Here is a 20,663-nt window from a genome sequence, read left to right as displayed (position 1 = left end):
TAATACTAACAGTCAAAGTCCGAAAATAAAGCGTTATGAGAAGCTGTAAGAAATCTAAAATTTTATGCAACAAAATCCGATGATTCGCCTGGAAGATGTAACGGAAGACAAGCATGATGAACTCTTCATGTTATTCGATAATGAAACTGTTTAAGGGGACTCATACACCTTAAACCCCTTATGATCTTCGAATATGTGACTGTTGCAAAAATAGGGATATTTTATTTATTTTAAAAGCAATTACTTCCAACCTTTTACAGCTGACTACATAATATAGCTGCTTTGGAAAATAGTAACCAGAAAGTTTGTGTTGCCACAAATATTTTTGTAATTTAATCCTCTTTGTGACAAAATATTCGCCATGTTTCCAACTTGCGCGCATGATATTTTAAAAATGGCTAATGGTACATACTTGAAATTCGATGGAATTCTTTATATGGGTACTACTTTCTAACTGAACCAACAATCTGATGAATATTTTAATACTGAAAAATTTTATGGACGAAAACATTAAAAATTTTGTTAATAAAATACATTTTATAAACTCAACTCAAAATAAAATAAAAATTTAACATGGAATTTTTAGAATTTTAGGTTCACAGTAGTTTCCAAATGTTATAAAAGCTATATATTAAATATGGAATCAAATTATGATACAGAATGTTTTAAACTGTGCGCGCAAGTTGGAAACATGACGAAAAATGTTGTCACAAAGCGGATTAAATTATAAAAATATTTGCTGCAACACAAACTTTCTGATTACTATTTCAGAAAGCAGCTATATTATGTAGTCAGCTGTAAAAAGTTGGTAGTAATTGCTTTTAAAATATATAAGTTATCCCAATTCTTGCAACTGTCACCTATTCGAACATCTCATGGGTTTTAAGGTGTATGAGTCCCCTTAAGGTATGTGCCTACCCTAAATTCATCGTTTTGGTGAAAATTTTCGAATTTTTTTTATTTATTCATTTTACAGGCCATATGTTTAGGTTTCCAAAAATGCTTTATTTTTGTGTTTGCGATAAATAGTAGCAAAGTTATAGTATAAAACGTAAACCGGAAGTGAATTTTTGGATGCCGGAAGTTGGCATTTAAATGATTGTAAAAATGTAAACAATAAGTTTAAACAACTATTTTCTAATTATTAAGCAATATAAAGGCTATAAAAACAACACATCTTTCACGGTGTGACACTTTGCTGATAAAATGCCTACATGGGAAGACTCAAAACAATAATGAGTATTTTAATAACCTTTTGAGGTATATTTTACCTAAAGAAACTTTTGTCCAACTGAAAACATTGCTGCAGATATTGCTGTATTATTATTTAATTCAATATATTTAGGACTTTTACCTATTTTCAGGTATATAGAAATAGAAATTAATCCCATTGTGCTTGAAAGCTACATGGGAATAGACAAATAGCGAATTCAGAAATAGAAACGCCAATCTCTACAAGCAACAAACTCAACCAGTAAAAGTCAAAATTAGTTAAGAATGAAGTAAATGAGGGCCTAACATACAAATACGGCGCGTTTTAAAGGTCTAAAGTGAGTACAAAATTTTTTGTGCTGTATTTAAAATCTTTAAATGCATTTTTCTGAGAAATTGTGTTTTTAGTTACTTTTGATTGCGATTACATTAATTTCTCAAAATGTATTTAGAATATTGAAATGAAATTTTGCCAAAATGTTTTATTCATCTTTATCTGTGTTCTGTAGTAAAATCTGACCTCTTTGTATTTATTTATTGATTTTATTGACAGTATTTGAAAGAAAAGAGGATTTTTTAGTCCAAAGGCACTTGAGTCCCGAAGGACTATTGCTTTCGTTTTGGCATTTTGCGTCGGACGGATAAATGTCGGTTCACTTTTCAAACTGTTGCCACAAAATGTTAGAGTCCTGCATTATATTTGAAGAAATTAAATAAAGAAAAATCTGCATAAATGTATGTATATTTCTCGTATTGTGATAAAACAACGGTACATAGAGTCATCGAATTTTGAATAACGGAATCCTCCAACGAATATGAGCATGTGGAAGACCAAATTTCAAATTTGAAATTTGTTTTATGATCGATTTCCTGTTTTTTAAAACTTTGACGAATTTTTGATTAACAAACTCAAGGATTTCAAAGCGAGCAATGGCAACGTTGTGCAGAAAAAACATTTTTATCTCCAGCGCGTGAGTCTCTGTATCGGAAATTCTAAAGATATGCTCGTTTTAAAACTATTTTGCGATATTGCTGTTGCACTGGATCTTATGGTTTAAGTGCGAGGAACATGATATTTAATAAAGAAAGGTAACACACAAAATGTTAAAAAACGCCCCTTTGGACGTAATTTAAAATCTGAAACATTTCAGATTTTGTTTTTTAGTAGTTTTTTTTTTTTTTTTTTTTTTTTTTTTTTTTTTGTTTAAATTTTGAGTTTTTGCACCGAGTTTTTAATATTTAAAAAATTTTATAAGTACTGTAAATCTTTTGCTACAGAATACAGGTAAGTATGTTAATTATATACTGTGTAAAGGTTAATGAAGTATATTCATTAGAATTTATTTTAGGAGATCTGGCGTAAATGAAAATTTTCACTAAATTTTACTAAATATTGCCTATATTTGAAAAATTAATGAAACGTTCTATAAAATTCCATTTAAATTCACAGTTTCATATTCCATCTTACTCAAAACCATGTGTGTTTAATTAAAATTTTATGTATTTAAAAAAAGGGGCTCCGTATGTAGGCACATACCTTAAATTGCTCTAACATTTAGCAGTTAAAAGTCTAATTTACGTTTGTCATTCATCTTACTGAAACTCTGAATTTGGAAATTTAATGCTCTAAAGCAATCAATGTCTTGGAGAACACCGTTTGGGACTACATCCTACATAAGTCTAATTTCTAAATAAAATAGGAAGTCATTTAGTTCGATTTCTAAATTGCCCAAATGCAGATGCCTGGAGCAATCAAGAAAATTTTCGCGGCTTTATCGCGTATATTTGTATCTCTGATTTTATTTTCTCGTATTTTTGTACCTCTGATTAGTTTATAATTTGTTTCTTGCTTTGATTTTGACCGTGCATATGTACGTATCTGTAAATCCACACAGAATATAATAAAATAAGCCATTCTGATATTTCCTCGAAGTAATAACTATGCTTGTTAACTAAAATTACCGTACAAAAGCAGTTAAATGAACATAGTGATTTTTGAAGCAACAAATATTTAAAAAAGTTGTAGAGTATATTTTAAAAAGATTTTTAAATATTTTAAAAAGTTGTAGAGATTTTAGGTATTTTTTGGAAGCAGAAAAGACGAAAAATTAACAAAGCCTCCACCGGGAATCGAACCGCGGACCTCTGGAATACCGGCCCATTGTGCAGACCACCACACCACAGAGGCACGCTGGGAGGGCGGGAGAAATACCTTATATACCCCCTTTTAAAGGGCGACTGGGGTTTTTAGGGACCCAATCGCCAAATCCTGGGAGAGGAGAATCCTCATCCAACACCCTTTTTAGTTCGGGCGCCACTGTAGAGACATTAGGTAGTTTTTGGAACCAGGAAAGATGAAAAATTAACAAAGCCTTCGCCGGGAATCGAACCGCGGAGTACCGGCCCAGCGTGTAGACCACCACACCCCGAAGGCACGCTAGGAAAGCGGGAGAATTACCTTATTTTACTTCATTGAAAAATAACATCTTCATTTATCATTCAGAGCATGAATATAAATATCAAAATAATTATAAAGTTTCAACTTTGACAGTATTTTGGAAAGAAATTCTGAACTTTACATTAATAAGTAGAATTATTTAACAAAGGCCTCTTAAAATGCAGACCTTTTAAAGGTTTGCCTTATTTTTCAGAGTTTTATGGGACTATACTGTAAAGTAATTGCAGAATACTGGTGAAGGATGATACGTTCGATATCCTAATTTTGAAAAATTGTACAAATAAATTCATTTTTGGTGTTAGTTAGCAGAATGCTAGCTAAAGTGATAGAAACAGGTTATGAACGTATTATTATAATGTAATATTTACTTTTTTCTCACATTTTGGGTAAAAAGTTTATTCAAATTTCAGTATGAAGAGATTAGTTCCCTCAAAATTATTTATCAATATTTTACTTTTATTTTTTTCACTTATATTTATTAAAGCGTAAGGAATGAAATGGACTAAAATCTAAGTCATAAAGCAAAATGTCTATTAAATATACCTGTTTGAGTACATGCACTAGCTATTTTTTCAGAAATATTTCTCTCTTCATTTACAAAATTGTCTGCAAAAATCTTAAATATGTATACAGTCAAAAGTCTTTAATCCGGCCTTCCATAATCCGGAATGGTCTATAATCCGGACCTCAAAGCTACAAGCTTTCTGCGCATGCGTATACGCATGCGCATAATACGTTTACGCATGCGCGTTTAATGTATAACGGACGGTATAAGCTAAGCTAAAATTATCTAATTATCTATTTCAGTTAGCGTTGCAGATTGCGTTGTTCCTTAATCTTCGAATTGGATCCGGCTTATTACTTTTTGCAGACTGTTAGAGCAATTTTATATAAAGTAAGTTTGAACTTCCGATTATGTTAAAAAGAGTTTCCAATTCTGGAACTGCCAAAAGATCTACAAAGCGAAAGCATATTTCGATGTCCATTAAACAAAAAGTGGAATTGCTGCAAAAAAATGGATAAAGGCATGAAGAAAGTGACAGAGAGGTGTTTTGTTTCTCTAACCATTCCAAAATCTGTTAATCAATTTCACGCTGCTCTGCAGAAGGGGGGAGAAGGTCACGGCGCGCAATGAACTGTTAGTTGATCGGTCAGCAGTATCCTCTTCTTCAGGGCAGATATTTTTATTTTATTCGGCTTATAATTCCTCACTAAATGTAGTGTTTCATCTTGATGTACTCCGATATAATTTAAATTAGTTTCCTCGTCATTATAAATATCACGAATACACATCAAATAGTTTTCTGGTTGAAATTTTGTAATTTCGACTATGCGTAATGTATGCTTTACGCACGCGCGCGTTGAAAGAAATGTTTAATAAAGTAAAGAAATAAATATTAAGCTTTTTTTCTGTAAATTTTGGTACCCTTTAGATCATAATTGCTCTTTATTTCATGAATTACGTTTCATATTTTTAATTTTATAATTTCTGCATGCCATCTTGCCAGATTAAAACTGATGATCTATAATCCAGAAAAACCAATAATCCGGAATCGCCGAAGTCCCGACGAGTCCGGATTAAAGACTTTTGACTGTATAAACCCAAACTTTTAGTCCATTTAATTCCCAATATTCTATAGAATATTTGTGGAAAGTTTGATAAAATTGCTATTGTAATATTTTAAGTTACGGTGTTTTTCGTATTAGAAATGTTGACAATAACAAGTTTTTCAAAAAACAAATTTAAAGTTTTATCTTTAGAAAATATATTAGAAAGTGATATATTATATTCCTAAAACTGCCCTGTTTTGTATGTTACACGTTCTGTTAACTCTATTTTAGAAGTTTTTTAGTCCAAAGGGATTTGAATCCCGAAGGACTATTAGTTTCGTTTTGGCATTTTGCGTCGGACTCATAAATGTCGGTTCACTTTTCAAACTGTTGCCACAAAATGTTAGAGTCCTGCATTATATTTGAAGAAATTAAATAATGAAAAATCTGCGTAAATGTATGTATATTTCTCGTATTGTGATAAAACAACGGTACATAGAGTCATCGAATTTTGAATAACGTAATCCTCCAACGAATATGAGCATGTGGAAGACCCAATTTGAAATTTGAAATTTGTTTTATGATCGATTTCCTATTTTTTAAAACTTTGACGAATTTTTGATTAACAAACTCAAGGATTTCAAAGCGAGCAATGGCAACGTTGTGCAGAAAAAACATTTTTATCTCCAGCGCGTGAGTCTCTGTATCGGAAATTCTAAAGATATGCTCGTTTTAAAACTATTTTGCGATATTGCTGTTGCACTGGATCTTATGGTTTAAGTGCGAGGAACATGATATTTAATAAAGAAAGGTAACACACAAAATGTTAAAAAACGCCCCTTTGGACGTAATTTAAAATCTGAAACATTTCAGATTTTTTTTTTCCTTTAAAGAAGCTCTTAATTTTTTTCTTGTGATTTTTGTGGAATGTAAAGAATGTCGTTTTGAATCGACAATCCGAGTTTTATCAATACAGTTATATCCCTTGACAGTATATTGTCCAGGTTTCACATTAAGTTTTTCCAACATTTTTAACATACCCAAAAATCTATTATTAACTGTATTACTCCTATATAGGAACCAAGACACAATGTTGTCAACTCAACAAACACTTGTTTTGGTATGATACTCCACAATACGTTATTAAAACTCTCAATATTGTTTTGAGTTTCGAAACAGACTGGACAAGATAATGCAGAAAATGCAGATTTTAAAATTTCAACATCGAATATTCTATTACTAGCAGAATTATTAGCTTCATTATAATTTTCAGAAAATGTTTCATTGTTTCCTAGTAGTTACTTTCACAGTATATCTGTTTCCAGCAAATCGGCGGTTTAAAGTGAATAATATTTTTATCACAATGTTAAAATAACAAAGCAGAATGAGATAAAAAATAATACTGAATAACAGCGAGTACGGTAATCAAATCAGAATGTAAACACAAACAGAAATGTTGCCAAATATGATACTGAAATTTCGAAAGTAATCTTGCTTCCAAGCACATAATAATAATAAATGTAATATTTAAAAATCATCTTTTGAATGTCGCCAACAGTATATTCAAATGAAATATTCTTGTTTAGAACAGTCTGTGTTCCTTAAATATCAACTTCCGGCCTTTTAAATACTAACTTCTGGTTCATGGCGTAGAATAAAAACAGCCATAACTTTACTTCTAATCACCGGGCGGACAAAACAAAAGTAGTTTTTGGAAGCTAAAAATATAAGCTTTAAATAAAAGTAATAAAAATGTTTTGAAAAATTTCTTCAAAATTGACGATCAGAACGTAGTCGGGTACCTTTTAAAGTAAGAAATTTTTATACAAGTCAATCTATCATTAATTTGTACAAAAGTTTCAGAGAGTTGGATTTTTGAATTAGATGTACTTTCATAGTAATGTTAATATTTGACTTTGGTTGTAGTAATCGATAATTAAATTATTCTCAGGAGCTCCGAATCAGTAAGCTCGAGCTTTAAACAAAACTAAAGTGACCAAAATTTTGCTCTACTTTTTTACTTGCTTGTACGAAGTAAAGCACTGGTATCAGATTTCAACGAAAATATCCATCCTGACCGCTCTCGAATCCATTTGAAAGATGTTTTTGCATAATATCAGTACGTAGCCACGGAATAAAAGACTCCTTTTTCCTCAAACGAATTATAAAATAGATTTAAAATGGATTCAGAAGATAATTTTTCGTGACGTCTGTAGGTACGTACGGCATGTTAGTATCTCATATAACTGAAACAGCGAGTAGCCTTAGAACGTTGAAATTTGTATATAGGAGTGGTATAACACGTAGTTGTGCATCTCCCTTTTTCTTTGAAATCTACCAACCCGAAATTATATATATACTCCCCTCTGTTACTTGGCTAGGTGAGCTTAGTTTTTTACTTCGTTGTACGAAGTAAAAAGGAAGTACTGTAATCGCGAAAAGTTTCAGGCAGCATATTTCAACGAAAATATCCATTTTGACCGCTATCGAATGCAATTTAACGATGTTTTTGCGTGATATCTGTACGTAAGGACAGAATAAAATACTCTTTTCCTTCAAAAAAATTATAAAACTGCTTTAAAATAAATTCTGAAGAGAAATTTTCGTGGCGTCTGTACGAACGTATGTACGTACGTGCGTACGTACGTACGTATCTCGCATAACTCAAAAACGAGTAGCCTCAGAACGTTGCAATTTTGTATACAGGACTGCTATAACATGTAGATGTGCACCTCGTATTTTCCTTGCTATCGGCCGTACCAAACGTATATAAATATATTTATATATATATCCACTCTGTTACCCGGCTCAGTGATCTCAGTTTCTTTACTCTTATATGTATGTAAATTGTACATTTTTTGCTTTAAAAATGATTGAATTATGTTATTTTTATCTTCCGGTTAAGGTTTTTATGCTTTTAGTAAATCTCTATGCAATATTTTTAGAATTATCAACAATTTTAAAGTTGTTTAAGTGCCACTAAGCCTAATCCTTTTCTTGATGGCGGCCATTGTTTGTTTACATTTGAAACAGCAGACTAGTGGATTTGTTGCTAATCTAGAGAAACGTAGCTTCGCAACAACAAAGATAACGCATTCATTTATTATTTGCCAATTAAATCATGCTTAATTCTTTCTGGAATTTTTTCGAGAAAATAAGTGTTTGAGATTTACTTCGTAATTTTTAATATAGATATTTTAAATTTTTACTTATTTTTGCCTTCTCGCGAAGTGAGAACTGAATTAATTAAATGAGAAATACTCAATCGTCTGTGGAAAACTGTTTCTTTTTTGTTTTGTTTGCTTAATTTCTTTTATACATCATTCTAGCTTTATTATAGTATTTGAATAGAACATGTGGCAACGATTAGATAATTCTATTCTTTAAATGATATAAATTTTGTGCATTATGAGTTATAATATGAACGAAATATATAAGTTAAGTGTTATATAATTATTGGATTATATAACAGTTAATTTAGTTTCCGTTATATAATTATTATATAAATTAACTGTTATATAATTATTAATACTGTTAAGTGAATCTAGCGCCAGAGTGTGGCTATGGTAAACAAATAGAGTGAATTTTAAAAAATGCATTTATTCTATTGTGGTTTATGCGCTGTCGGCGAAGTAGCTTTAATTCAATCCAATAAGTGTAAATGAAATGAAAGAAAAAATGCGTATAATTTAATATTCCGTACAAGGAAGTCATGTGGTGTACACATTAGATTTTTTATTCTTATATGTTGGTAAATTATGCATTTTTGTTTGTTTTAAATATGATGAATTATGTTTTACTTATGTTCCGGCTAAGGTTTTTATACCTTTAGTTAATCCGCCTGCGATAGTTGTAGAATTATCAATAATTTAAAAGTTTAAGTACCGCTAGGCCTAACGAGGTCATTTGTTACGCCATTTGTTTACATTTGAATCTCTTAGTGGAATAGTGAATTGAGTCAGTTGGTGAACCAGTGTCTTGCCCAGTGGGCCCGAAAGTTAACTTTCAGTATTGCGCACCGAAAATTTTGTCTTCCTGCCCGCTGGCCGAACTGCTTGTTTTTGAGAACTCTAATTTTTAGTAGTAAAATTCTTTTTAACTGTTTTCAACTGTATTTGGTATGTTAGGCTGATCTGTGTTTTACAAATTTAATGGAGATATTTTGAGATTTTATGTATTTTTGCCTTACCGCGAAGTGAGAACTGAACTGATTGAATGAGAAATACATCTCTAGTGAAATTCGAGTGAAAAGGTTTAAAGAAAGGGCAGCAAAAAAAAAAAAAAAAAAAAAAAAAAAAAAAATTGTATAATTTAATAAACCGTACAAGGAAGTCATATGGTGTCTGCATCACATAATTTTATTTATAAATGCATTTGTCAGAGCTGTTTGTTTGTGTATCCTATACATGCGAATCTTTTTACAGTAAGACCCCGCTTAACGCGTGGGAAACCTTTCCATCAAAATAGAGCGTAATGCGAAACAGCGCTAAACGAGGCTATCTTAACATGTAAATAATGGAGCTAGGGAAAGATGGATAGAAAATTGGTTAGGTATTAAATTTAATAATGTTTTTTTTAATAAAAATAGAAACCAAACATTTATTTCTTACAAAAATAAAAACAATATAAACGAATATATTTATAAAAACAAATAAAATTCTAAGCCAGTCAGATTATTCAGTCTATTCTGTGTTTCCAATTTTCTGGCTTTTTGTCAAGAAGGCATTATGATAGATTGGCTTAATGGCATATTGCGTTCAATTTCGTCGTCAATCCATATAGACAGTCGTTTTTCCACTTCCTTTATAATGTTATTTCTAGAACGGGTAATTCTAGTTGCAGAGCTCGACGTAGTTGCAGTTGCCGATGACAGTATTTTTTCTTTATTCTTAAGAATTGTCCTTATTGTTGAAGTTGCCAAATTCAATGCAGCACTAATTTGAGATTGACGTTCACCAGAATCTAATCTTCTAATCACTTGCATTTTAATTTCCAGTGAAATGCTTTTTCTGGTTGCTTTCTTTTCTTGTTTTTTATTATCACCATGATAAAAACTAAAGATCATAATATTTGTCACTGTATTAATCGTTATAGTATTATGTAAATTTATACTTACAATAATGTCAACAAATGTTTCAAATGATAAAAATGCTTCCGTGCAGCACCTCACCGCACCAAACAAGAAACATAACTACAAAGTTTCGGATATGTTATTTGGAAACCTTCCGCTGCGCACAGTTTCGAGGAATCCCCGTAGTTCATGCTGCGAGCAATTTCGGGGAATCCCGAGGTTGAAATAAAAGAGCGCTAAACCGAAACAGCGCTAAACAAAACAGCGTTAAGCGGGGTCTTACTGTATATGTTTAAATTTAAAATTTAATGCTTTCTTTAATATGTAATAAAATAAGGAATGTAGTTACATAAAACTCCAATTAAAATAAAGGCTGATCACAACAAATTCTTTACCTTTTTCGTGATCTCTCCAGTCTTAAGCAGTATGATATAATAAACTTAAGTTTGTATAACAGCTTTGTGCATTTTGTCTTTACTTTCATTACGTTTTCAAAAGCCGGCTTAAAAAGAACGCTTAAAAGATTTCATTTAGAGCAATTTTATGATGTTTTTTACGACCAAGCTCCTCGATTTAATATATTGCATCCTGTGGAATTCATACGACCTTCTTTTATCACAAAACAAGAGTTTTACTTTACACAAGGCATCCGACATTTATTGAATTTATTGTTTCTTCTTTCATACAATGTATAAGGATTAAATATTAAGTTTTACTTCTTCTTGTGACGTTCTTCAGCCTAGTTTATTCTCTAACAGATGTTGACATCCTTTCTAGAGTAACTTATGAGTTCTTAATAGAATTATTAAATATTCTAGCAAAAATTGTACGTCATGATTTTCTGGATCCGTTTATGTGTGATTAAAATGCAAATGATACGGCTGATCAGACTTCAAAAGAACTGTTTTAGGAATTTTTCTTTACAAAAATGTGACGATATGGTTCTGTTTCTGGGGAAGCTAATTATCGTATTTGTCTGACAGTAACATCAGTTACTGATGTGTGACAGTAACATCAGTATTTGTCTGGCAGTAAGATCAGTATTTGTCTGACAGTAAGATCAGTATTTGTCTGGCAGTAAGATCAGTATTTGTCTAACAGTAACATCAGTATTTGTCTGGCAGTAACATCAGTATTTGTCTGACAGTAAGATCAGTATTTGTCTGGCAGTAAGATCAGTATTTGTCTAACAGTAACATCAGTATTTGTCTGGCAGTAACATCAGTATTTGTCTGACAGTAACATCAGTATTTGTCTGGCAGTAAGATCAGTATTTGTCCAACAGTAACATCAGTATTTGTCTGGCAGTAACATCAGTATTTGTCTGGCAGTAACATCAGTATTTGTCTGACAGTAACATCAGTATTTGTCTGGCAGTAACATCATGCCGTTCTTGCCAAATTCATATTAGAATGGACGGCAAGATTGCATCTTTAGCACCATACAGATGGCAGTTCGATTTTGCTGAATTTCGCTTCCAAATTTGCTGGAGAGCACCCCGAGGGGGGATCACACCCCTCTTCCCCTACCAACAACCTATAGAAGTTACTCAGGTCGCCGCATATTTACAACTGCCTCCATGCAGCAAAGACTTTTACAAACATCCGTGCCTTCTCCTTGATTCGAACCCGGGTCTTGGGGTGCCGGAGTAGGCTTCCCTAACCACAATACCGTTTCGGCGGCATTAATTGTAGTAATTTAGTAACTGCGAACACGGAGAGAATTTGACAGTTATAAAAATCTTTCTTTTAACGACCGATGTTTATTTAAAAGAAATAATTATTAAAAAAAAACCACAAGAGGGCAGCATCCAAAAATTTCGTTCTGAAGAATTTATGTAAAAGTTATTCCCCAAAATACATGTTTTGCGCAAACGAGGAATGAAATTATAAGAATTAGCTTTTACAAAATGAATAACAAATATCTTAAAAATATGTAAATAATGTTAAACCTGGAAACGCTACCCTAAATTTCTCTTATCTCGGTTTAAAATATTAGTAAAAGATTAAAATTACGGGCAATAACATTCAATATCAAATTTAAAAGAAGATTTAAAAAATTACAGGAGAAGTTACCGATTAATCACGTTTAGCAACGTAAATGAGTACTAATATTCTGATTTCAGTTATCATTACATGAATTAATTACATGAAATATTAATTAAAGGTTTAGATAAAAATACAATGCTTCTATTGATTTTATCTGATAACTGAAAAACGTTTTAAAAAATTGGCAAAGAATTAAATTTCTATAATATAGTATCTTCGATAAATCAGCCCGACATCAAACGAATTAAAATTTCATAAAATATCATAAAACTTTTTTCGCCTTAAAATCCTAAACTACACAATAAAATAACAGTCTTAATACTGAACTAAGCTTCCATTTCTAAAATATACTCTCAGACTTATCATCATAAGCGCAGCAAAATTTAGTTACACCGAAAATAAATTATTAAAAAAATCGTTTACCACAATTACAAAAATATCTCATGCTTATCTTATGGAACGTTATTCATGTTCTCACAAATAATAAACGTTCACCCAAAAATAGTTTATAATAGTCAATATTGTAACTATTATTCTTTAACAGCAGATATTATGCTCAGAATATTAAATATAGGTATAGAAATTTCAGTTTGTTTTATGAATCACGATGTTGTTCCATATTGTCTTAATAACAATGCATGCAATGCTTATTTAAAGCTTATCTTTGCTTGTTCTAAACTATTTCTTAATAGTTTATTAAATGCAAACTTATTAATATCAAACTACAGTCTATTGAATAGTGAATAAGGAAGTAAAACAGCTTTCATACATTAGATTATAAAGTATTTCTCCCACCTTCTTAGCGTGCCTTCGTGGTGTAGTGGTCTGCCCGCTGGGCGCGTATTCCAGAGGTCCGCGGCTCGATTTCAGGCGAAGGCGTTGCTCATTTTTCCTCTTCCCTGCTTTCAAATAACCTAACTTTACGCCCGAACTAAAAGGGTGGTGGATGATGATTCTCCACACCAGGATTTGGCGACTGGGTCCCTTAAAAACCCCAATCGCCCTTTAAAAGGGGGAGTATATAAGGTATTTCTCCCGCCTTCTTAGCATGCCTTCATGATGTGGTGGTCTGCACGTTAGGCGCGTATTTAGAGGTCCATGGTTCAATTCCCCGTCAGAGCGTTGCTCATTTTTCATCACTCCTCCTTCCAAAGAATACCTAATGTCTCACCAGACTATTATTTAAGTATTACCTCTCTTTGGTTTAGCCTGTTTCTTAACATGTTATTAAATTTTAAATATCCAATTTTTAAAACTTTACGCAGCACTTAACATAAATTAAGAGATACCATATACGATTATATATCAATGATTACTTTAAAATATCTTATTTTAGCCAAAAATGGTTATTAGTCTAGAAACACATTTTGGGTTGATTTATCTTAAAAGTTGCTAACGTTGCTAAAAATACGTTGTTTCCCTTTTCATTGAAGTCTGTTGCCATTTGACTGTCTTAAGAATATTATTTTTTCCTTTTGAATCGTATTGGTTTAAATAAAAATGCACTTAATTCATGATACATCTACTTAAAAATATTAAATATTTTTATAGAATGACGTTATATAATTTTCACTTCTCAAACATACAGAATATTTATAACGTTTCCTTGTTAGTCTAAGTGTATATTCATTTAGTATTCTATAAAGTATTTCGCTATGCCACTTGAGCCCTCTCTAATGAAAGTGTTTATTGACAAACCGTATTAAACTTTAAAACAGCCCTTCTGAACGACTATAAGAATATGATCGCTTTTAGACTTCTTTTAACCTCGATTTATTTTTTAAATTTTATTAAACATTAAGCATCCAAATTCCAAATTTTTATACTCTGGTTAAATACGAATGAAAGTTACTACGAGAGTAAACATATTAGTGGCTTTTAAAAGCTTTTCTTCGTTTCCTTCAAGTTACTTCTTAATTTACACTCATGCGGAATTCGAACTCTAAAATAAATATATCACCTGTAAAATCACTACACACATCTTCAAGCATCATATGCAAATTTCAGGAAGTAACCAGATGACACCGATGGTACGTCACAATGACGAGAGTGTAAGAGAGTGATATATAAAGAATACAGGCAAAGAAGTAAAATTGTTCGCAGGCGGTTTATAAGCATTTCAGTGCAATAACGGAATAGTTATGACACAAAGGACGCATTTGGATGATTTTGTACGTGGTAGAATTATCGGCCGTCTGAAATGTGGGCTTACCCAACTGGAAGTATCAGACAAACTTGGAATCGCCCACAGTGTCATCTCCAGGCTTTGGCAACGATTCCAAGATGATGGTAATGTAAGTAGACGTTACAGCACAGGTCGCTCCAGAGTTACAACGCCGAATGAGGACCGGTATTTGGCAGATACTGCTAAAAGAAACAGGCGGAGCACAGCCTCAGACCTGTCTCGTCAGCTCTCTTCAGCCACTGGTACGACAATTTCAAGGCAGACCGTGTACAGACGCTTAGCACAGATTGGTCTATATGTTCGTAGACCTGTCAGATGCGTTCCACTTACTGGAACTCACTGTCTCCTGCGGTTAGTCTGGAGTAGAAAGCATGCATTGTGGACACCGAAACAATGGGCTTGTGTGATGTTTTCCGACGAGTCCAAGTTGCAGTCTGATTCTCGCCGGACTTTCATATGGAGAGCTCCAGGTACCCGTTACCACCAAGAAAACATCATTGAACGACACCGTTACGGTGGTGCAGGAGTGCTCGTTTGGGGTGGAATTATTCTGAGTTCAAATTGGAACCATGACACACCAAATTTATCGGGACGTCATTCTGGAACAACATGTTCGTTTGTTTCGGGGCGCCATGGGCGCACAATTTGTGTTTATGGATAACAACGCCCGACCTCACCGTGTAAACATCGTAAGCGAATGCCTTCAATCGGAGGATATCACCCGTATGGACTGGCCAGCATTCTCATCGGACTTATATCCAGTAGAGCACGTGTCGGACATGCTTGGCGGACGAGTTGCAGCCCGTCAACCTCCACCTACGTGTCTATCGGAACTTCGGAGAAAATTGCTTTTTGAGTGGTGTAATATCCCCCAAGATCAGATCGATAATTTGATACTCAGCATGCCTAGGCGTTGTACGTACTGTATTGTATCGTCTGGGAGACATACAATGTATTAACAATCATACCAACCATGTAATATTGTTTTTTTTGTAAATAGCTCTTTATTTATTTATTTATTTATTTTTTTTTTTTTTGTAATTTGCTCCAGGGAGGAAAAATTGCTAATTTTTATAATAATATCAATAGCATCTTTTTTTGCTCTTTACCTTTTGTTTAATAAATAAGCTTTACAAATAAGTCAAATTTGTTTTGCTTCTAACTCTTCCTTTGCCTGATTTTGCATTATCCTTAATTTATGGACATGAGTGTAGTATTAAATTTTAAACAGTTTGATTTCAAATTCTTATGAACATTGAAATATATATATTTCAATAATTATAATTATAATCTACATATAGATTAAAAAATTATTGATTGGTATGAGTTAAAATAATACACTGAATGACGACTATTAGAAGAGTTGAAGCAACAGAAATCAGCGCAATATTCATAAATTTTCAGGACTAGTTTAAGATTTAAGTATAGAACATGCTTCTTCAGCTGCAAAATTTCAAATGACGAAAGGAAAGCTAATAATAAGATAAGGCAATAATATTTTGTACAGCTACAGCTTAAGAAGCGGAATTCTACAGTTATAAGAAAAATAGTCCATATTTAAACCCAGGTTTTAACATCGGAAACATTCCTGCAAATTTATGAATATTACTCTGATGCTTGCTGCTTTAACTCCTTCAATAATTATTGATGGATTAAAAAAGTATTTGATTGATATTTGAAATATTCCGAATCCAAGAGTAGTTGTAGGTTTTACTAGTAAAAAAAAAATTACTAGAATTTAGAACAATTTTTGTGCAAAGAAATAACAATTGTTTTATTTAAAAAAGTTAAACTGCTTTATTTTTTTGTTAAATAATTTTATTTTGTTAAAAAATAAGCATTATTTAACCCTTGCGCATGATATTCCTTTAATTACAGAATAGCATATCACTGTGAAATTTATACAAAAATTATTTAACCTACTGGGCAAAAATAATTGTATCCAAGCTATACCAAAACAAAACAAAGCAAAACAAAACAAAAAAAGTGCTTGCTGAATCAGATGTTCAATTAAAAAATAAAAAAGAAATAAATAAAAAATAAAAAAAAACACTGAAAGGTTTCAGATTTTAAATTACGTCCAAAGGGCCGCTTTTTTAACCTTTTGTACGTTACCTTTATTTATTAAATATCACGTTATTTTCATTTAAAGCATAAAATTCAATTCAACAGCAATATCGCAAAGTAATTTTAAAATGAGCCTATCTTAGAATTTCCGATACACAGTCTCGCGCGCTGGAGATAAAAATGTTTTGCTTTTCCGTACAGTGTTGCCGTTACTCGCTTTGAAAACTTTTTGATGAAAAATTCGTTAAAGTTTTACAAAATATGAAATACGTAATAAAATAAATTCCAATTTTGGGCTTTCAGATGCCCATATTCGGATGAAAACGTACGTTATTCAAAAATTTGATGGCTCTAGGCGCCGTCGTTTTATCCCAATGGGAGAAACATACATACATATACGCAGATTCTTCATTATTTAATTTCTTTAAGTATAATACAGGGCGATAATATTTGGTGGCAACAGTTTGAAAAGTGAATCGGACATTTATAAGGAACCAACGCAAAATGACAAAACGAAATTAATAGTCCTTCTGGGCAAATTGCTCCTTTGGACTAACAAGCAAATAAATGCACATTTGCGCATGTACAAGTAACTCACTATACTTTCTAAGAGCGGTAAATTCGAGTTATATCACAGAATACAATAACTGGCTGTGAAAGAAAAAGCCGTCTATCTCATTTGTTGTGATTAATGTCTGTTCAATATTTTGCGACAGAATTATTGAAAGATAAATTAAATTTTGCAATCCGAACGAAAGATAACTGACTGAAAGATAAAAAGTATCCTCCAAATTCATATAAAACTGATTTCAGAAACTAAAATCTTATGCTGAAAGATAAAAAGTATCCTCCAAATTCATATAAAACTGATTTCAGAAACTAAAATCTTATGCTGAAAGATAAAAAGTATCCTCCAAATTCATATAAAACTGATTTCGGAAACTAAAATATTATGCTGAAAAAAAGATCTTTTCTCTGGCGACCATTTTTTTAAAAATTCAGTTTGCGAAATGGCGACTTATATTTCTGATAACTATAAATTATTAATTACTTAACACTTGCTTTCAAAAAATTGCTAAATCAAAATACATTTTATTTTTTATTAGCAGATTGTCGAAGCTCTTAGAAGTGTAGTTATTTAAGAATGAAAATTTTTAGTTCTTTTGCGCAAGGAGAAATGCATAAACAATATGTGATAAAACTAATATATAATTTTAAAAAATAGAGCTTTACAATGCAATATAATATTAAAAAATTTAAATAAAATTCTCCGCTGTTGAACAGAATTTAATAGCAGTTCTTCTGCAGTTTAATAAATGTTTAATTTTGAGATTAATCTGCATTTAGCTTGCTTGAAATACATGCATTCGAACAATATCCGATTATGATTGCGAGCAAAGGAAATAACGTTGCAGCAAGCTGAGTTTAGTTGTACTTACTAAATGCGAATTGTATGCGAAGCTTTTTCAACAAGTGGCTGACGAGCTTCTGAAGTGGTCCCTCCTCCGGCGACTGAACAAGAGAGGTGCGAGCAAGCGGATGAGGATGCCGGTACCCGACCTTGATATTTATTGATCGCCACCAACAGAGGTCTCGCCAAACGTCCATCTGGAATTTAATCGTCGTCTGAACAATTGTTCTTTCCATCTCAATACTCAGAAAACCAGCCGCAGAGCTCTCCATGCTCTCCGCGAGTTTCTGGCTGGCAATGTTTTTGCGCAAACCGAAAACACTCTTTTATTCAGTCATTTTACATACCGTGAAGGAGATTAGATGTTATTGGGTAACTTTATTACCATAAAAGGATTTCATCAAAGAAACTGGAATAGATTGCCTTTCACAAACTGGCTTTAGCAACACGAATTAGAGACCTTTCATATGTTTTTAACGGTACATCATAAGTGTTAAGTCAAAAGAAAGAATTTTCTGCCTTTCCACATATTTTAGCCCAAAAGGGAATCTTAGTCTCGAAAGGAGATTGTGGTTTACTGTAAAAGGCTTATCACTTTCAAATTGTTGCCACCAAATATTATTGCCCTGTATTATTTTTAAAGAAATTAAATAATAAAGAAATCTGCATATATATATATGCATATATATATGCAGATATATATATATATATATATACCATGTGGGCATAATTAAACTGACAGTGCTCACAGTGTTCTGTAGCGCGATCTATTTGCGAGAATGATGCCACATTTAGTAGGAAGATTAAACAAGACGGGGGACGGAGGATTCCGCGAAAAAAAATTAGTTCCAAAAGTCACCGCTAGGGAAATATTTGGCGCTGTGTAATAGAAAATAGAGTGTTAACAAATGCAAATTAATACGGAATAAAATTTATCGTAGGTCCATTCTTCTATGAGAACATTACCCCGACAGGACCGGAAACCTGTTCTGTTACTGGAGAGAAATATCGCCACATGTTGAACAACTTTGTCATTCCGGCACTTCGGCAAAGACAATGCCTGGGGAAAATCATTTTCATGCAAGATGGAGCACCTCCACACGTTGCTGTACGGGTGCAACAGATGCTACGACAGAAATTCACAACAGAAAGAGTCATTAGCCGCTACTTTTCAGACGCATGGCCACCTCGGTCACCTGATCTTACTCCATGCGACTTCTGGCTGTGGGGTTACCTTAAGCCCAAGGTCTATCAAGGAGTGGTCCAGGACCTGGCTACGTTTAAGGATAACATATCACGGACCGTACGGGAGATTCCTGCAGACATGTTACTTTCTGTTGTGCATACTGTGCACAGAATGCAATATGTTGTCCACAACAACGGCAGCGACATTGAAACTCATTTGAATGCAAAATAAAAGGTAATTTCCGTATTGATTTGCATTTGTTAACACTCTATTTTCTATTACAGAGCGCCAAATATTCCCCTAGCGGTGACTTTTGGAACTAACTTTTTTTTTTCGCAGAATCCTTCGTTCCCTGTCTTGTTTAATCTTCCTACAAAATGTGGTGTCATTCTCGAAAATAGATCCTGCTACAGAACACTGTGAGCACTGTCAGTTTAATTATGGCCACCCGTTATATATATATATGCATGTTTTTACCACTGTTAAAAAAGAACGATACCTACAGCCGTCAAAATTTTAGCCTGCACCAGAACATATGTATGTGGAAGTCCTAAAGTTTGAATTTCGAATTTCTTAGTCCAAAGGTGCAATTTGCCCTGCAGGACAAATAATTTCGTTTTGGCATTTTGCGTTGCTTCACTACAAGCGTTGTTTCACTTTTCAAATTGTTCCCACCAAATATTGTCGCCCTGTAGTATATCTAAAAACATCAAATAATGAAGAATCTGCATAAATGTATGTATATTTCTCTCACTGTGATAAAACAACGCTACCTTAGAGCCATCGAATTTGGAATAACGTAATCCTTTTTCGAATATGGTCATCTAGAAGCCAAAATTTGGAATTTGTTTTATTATCGGTTTCATATTTTGTAAAAGTTTAGCGAATTTTTGATTAACAAACTCAAGGATTTCAAAGCGAGCAATGGCAATGGTTGTACAGGAAAAACATTTTTATCTCCAGCGCGCGAGGCTGTGTATCGGAAATTCTAAAGATATGCTTTATTTATTATTTATAAAATTACTTTGCGATACTGCTTTTGAACTGAATTTTATGGTTAGAACATGATATTTAATAAATAAAGTAACACACAAATTGTTAAAAAAAAACGCCCCTTTAAACGTAACTTAAAATCCCAAAAATTTCAATTTTTTTTTTTTTAAATTTACTTTTTTTATTATTTTTTCATTTTTTATTTCTTATTTTATTAACCTTTAATGAATTTTTGACTAGCAAAATCAAGAATTTGGAAAAGAACAGAGGGAACACTGTCAGAAATAAAGCATTTTTATCCCGAGCCTCTGACGCTATTGTCATTCAAAAAACGTTAAGATCTTAGAATTTTAACTGACAAACATGGCTCTATGAAAGCAATGTGTTGCCTCGATCCGGTACAAAATACTTTTATCTTCCACTCGCCAGCGTGTATCCATTGCTTAACACCTAAGATACTTTCAAATTTGATCTGGAAGTT

General features: G+C 32.6%; 1 protein-coding gene across 1 annotated transcript in view; it reads right to left on the bottom strand.

Annotated features, from left to right (window-relative positions):
- LOC118189073 (uncharacterized) overlaps positions 1-18,189 on the bottom strand; it is a 46,022-nt gene extending 27,833 nt beyond the window's left edge. Inside the window, exon 1 of the mRNA XM_035359616.2 lies at positions 18,032-18,189. The gene's annotated coding sequence lies outside the window, so the exon portion shown is untranslated. The remainder of the gene's footprint in view (positions 1-18,031) is intronic.
- Positions 18,190-20,663: the final 2,474 nt, after the last annotated feature.

This window comes from Stegodyphus dumicola, chromosome 6, assembly GCF_044657685.1.
Source record: "Stegodyphus dumicola isolate Sdum_Otavi_A_Nest chromosome 6, ASM4465768v1".
Taxonomy (NCBI): domain Eukaryota; kingdom Metazoa; phylum Arthropoda; class Arachnida; order Araneae; family Eresidae; genus Stegodyphus; species Stegodyphus dumicola.
The sequence above is the reverse complement of the archived record's forward strand: the minus strand, read 5'-3'. Positions and strand labels throughout refer to the sequence as shown.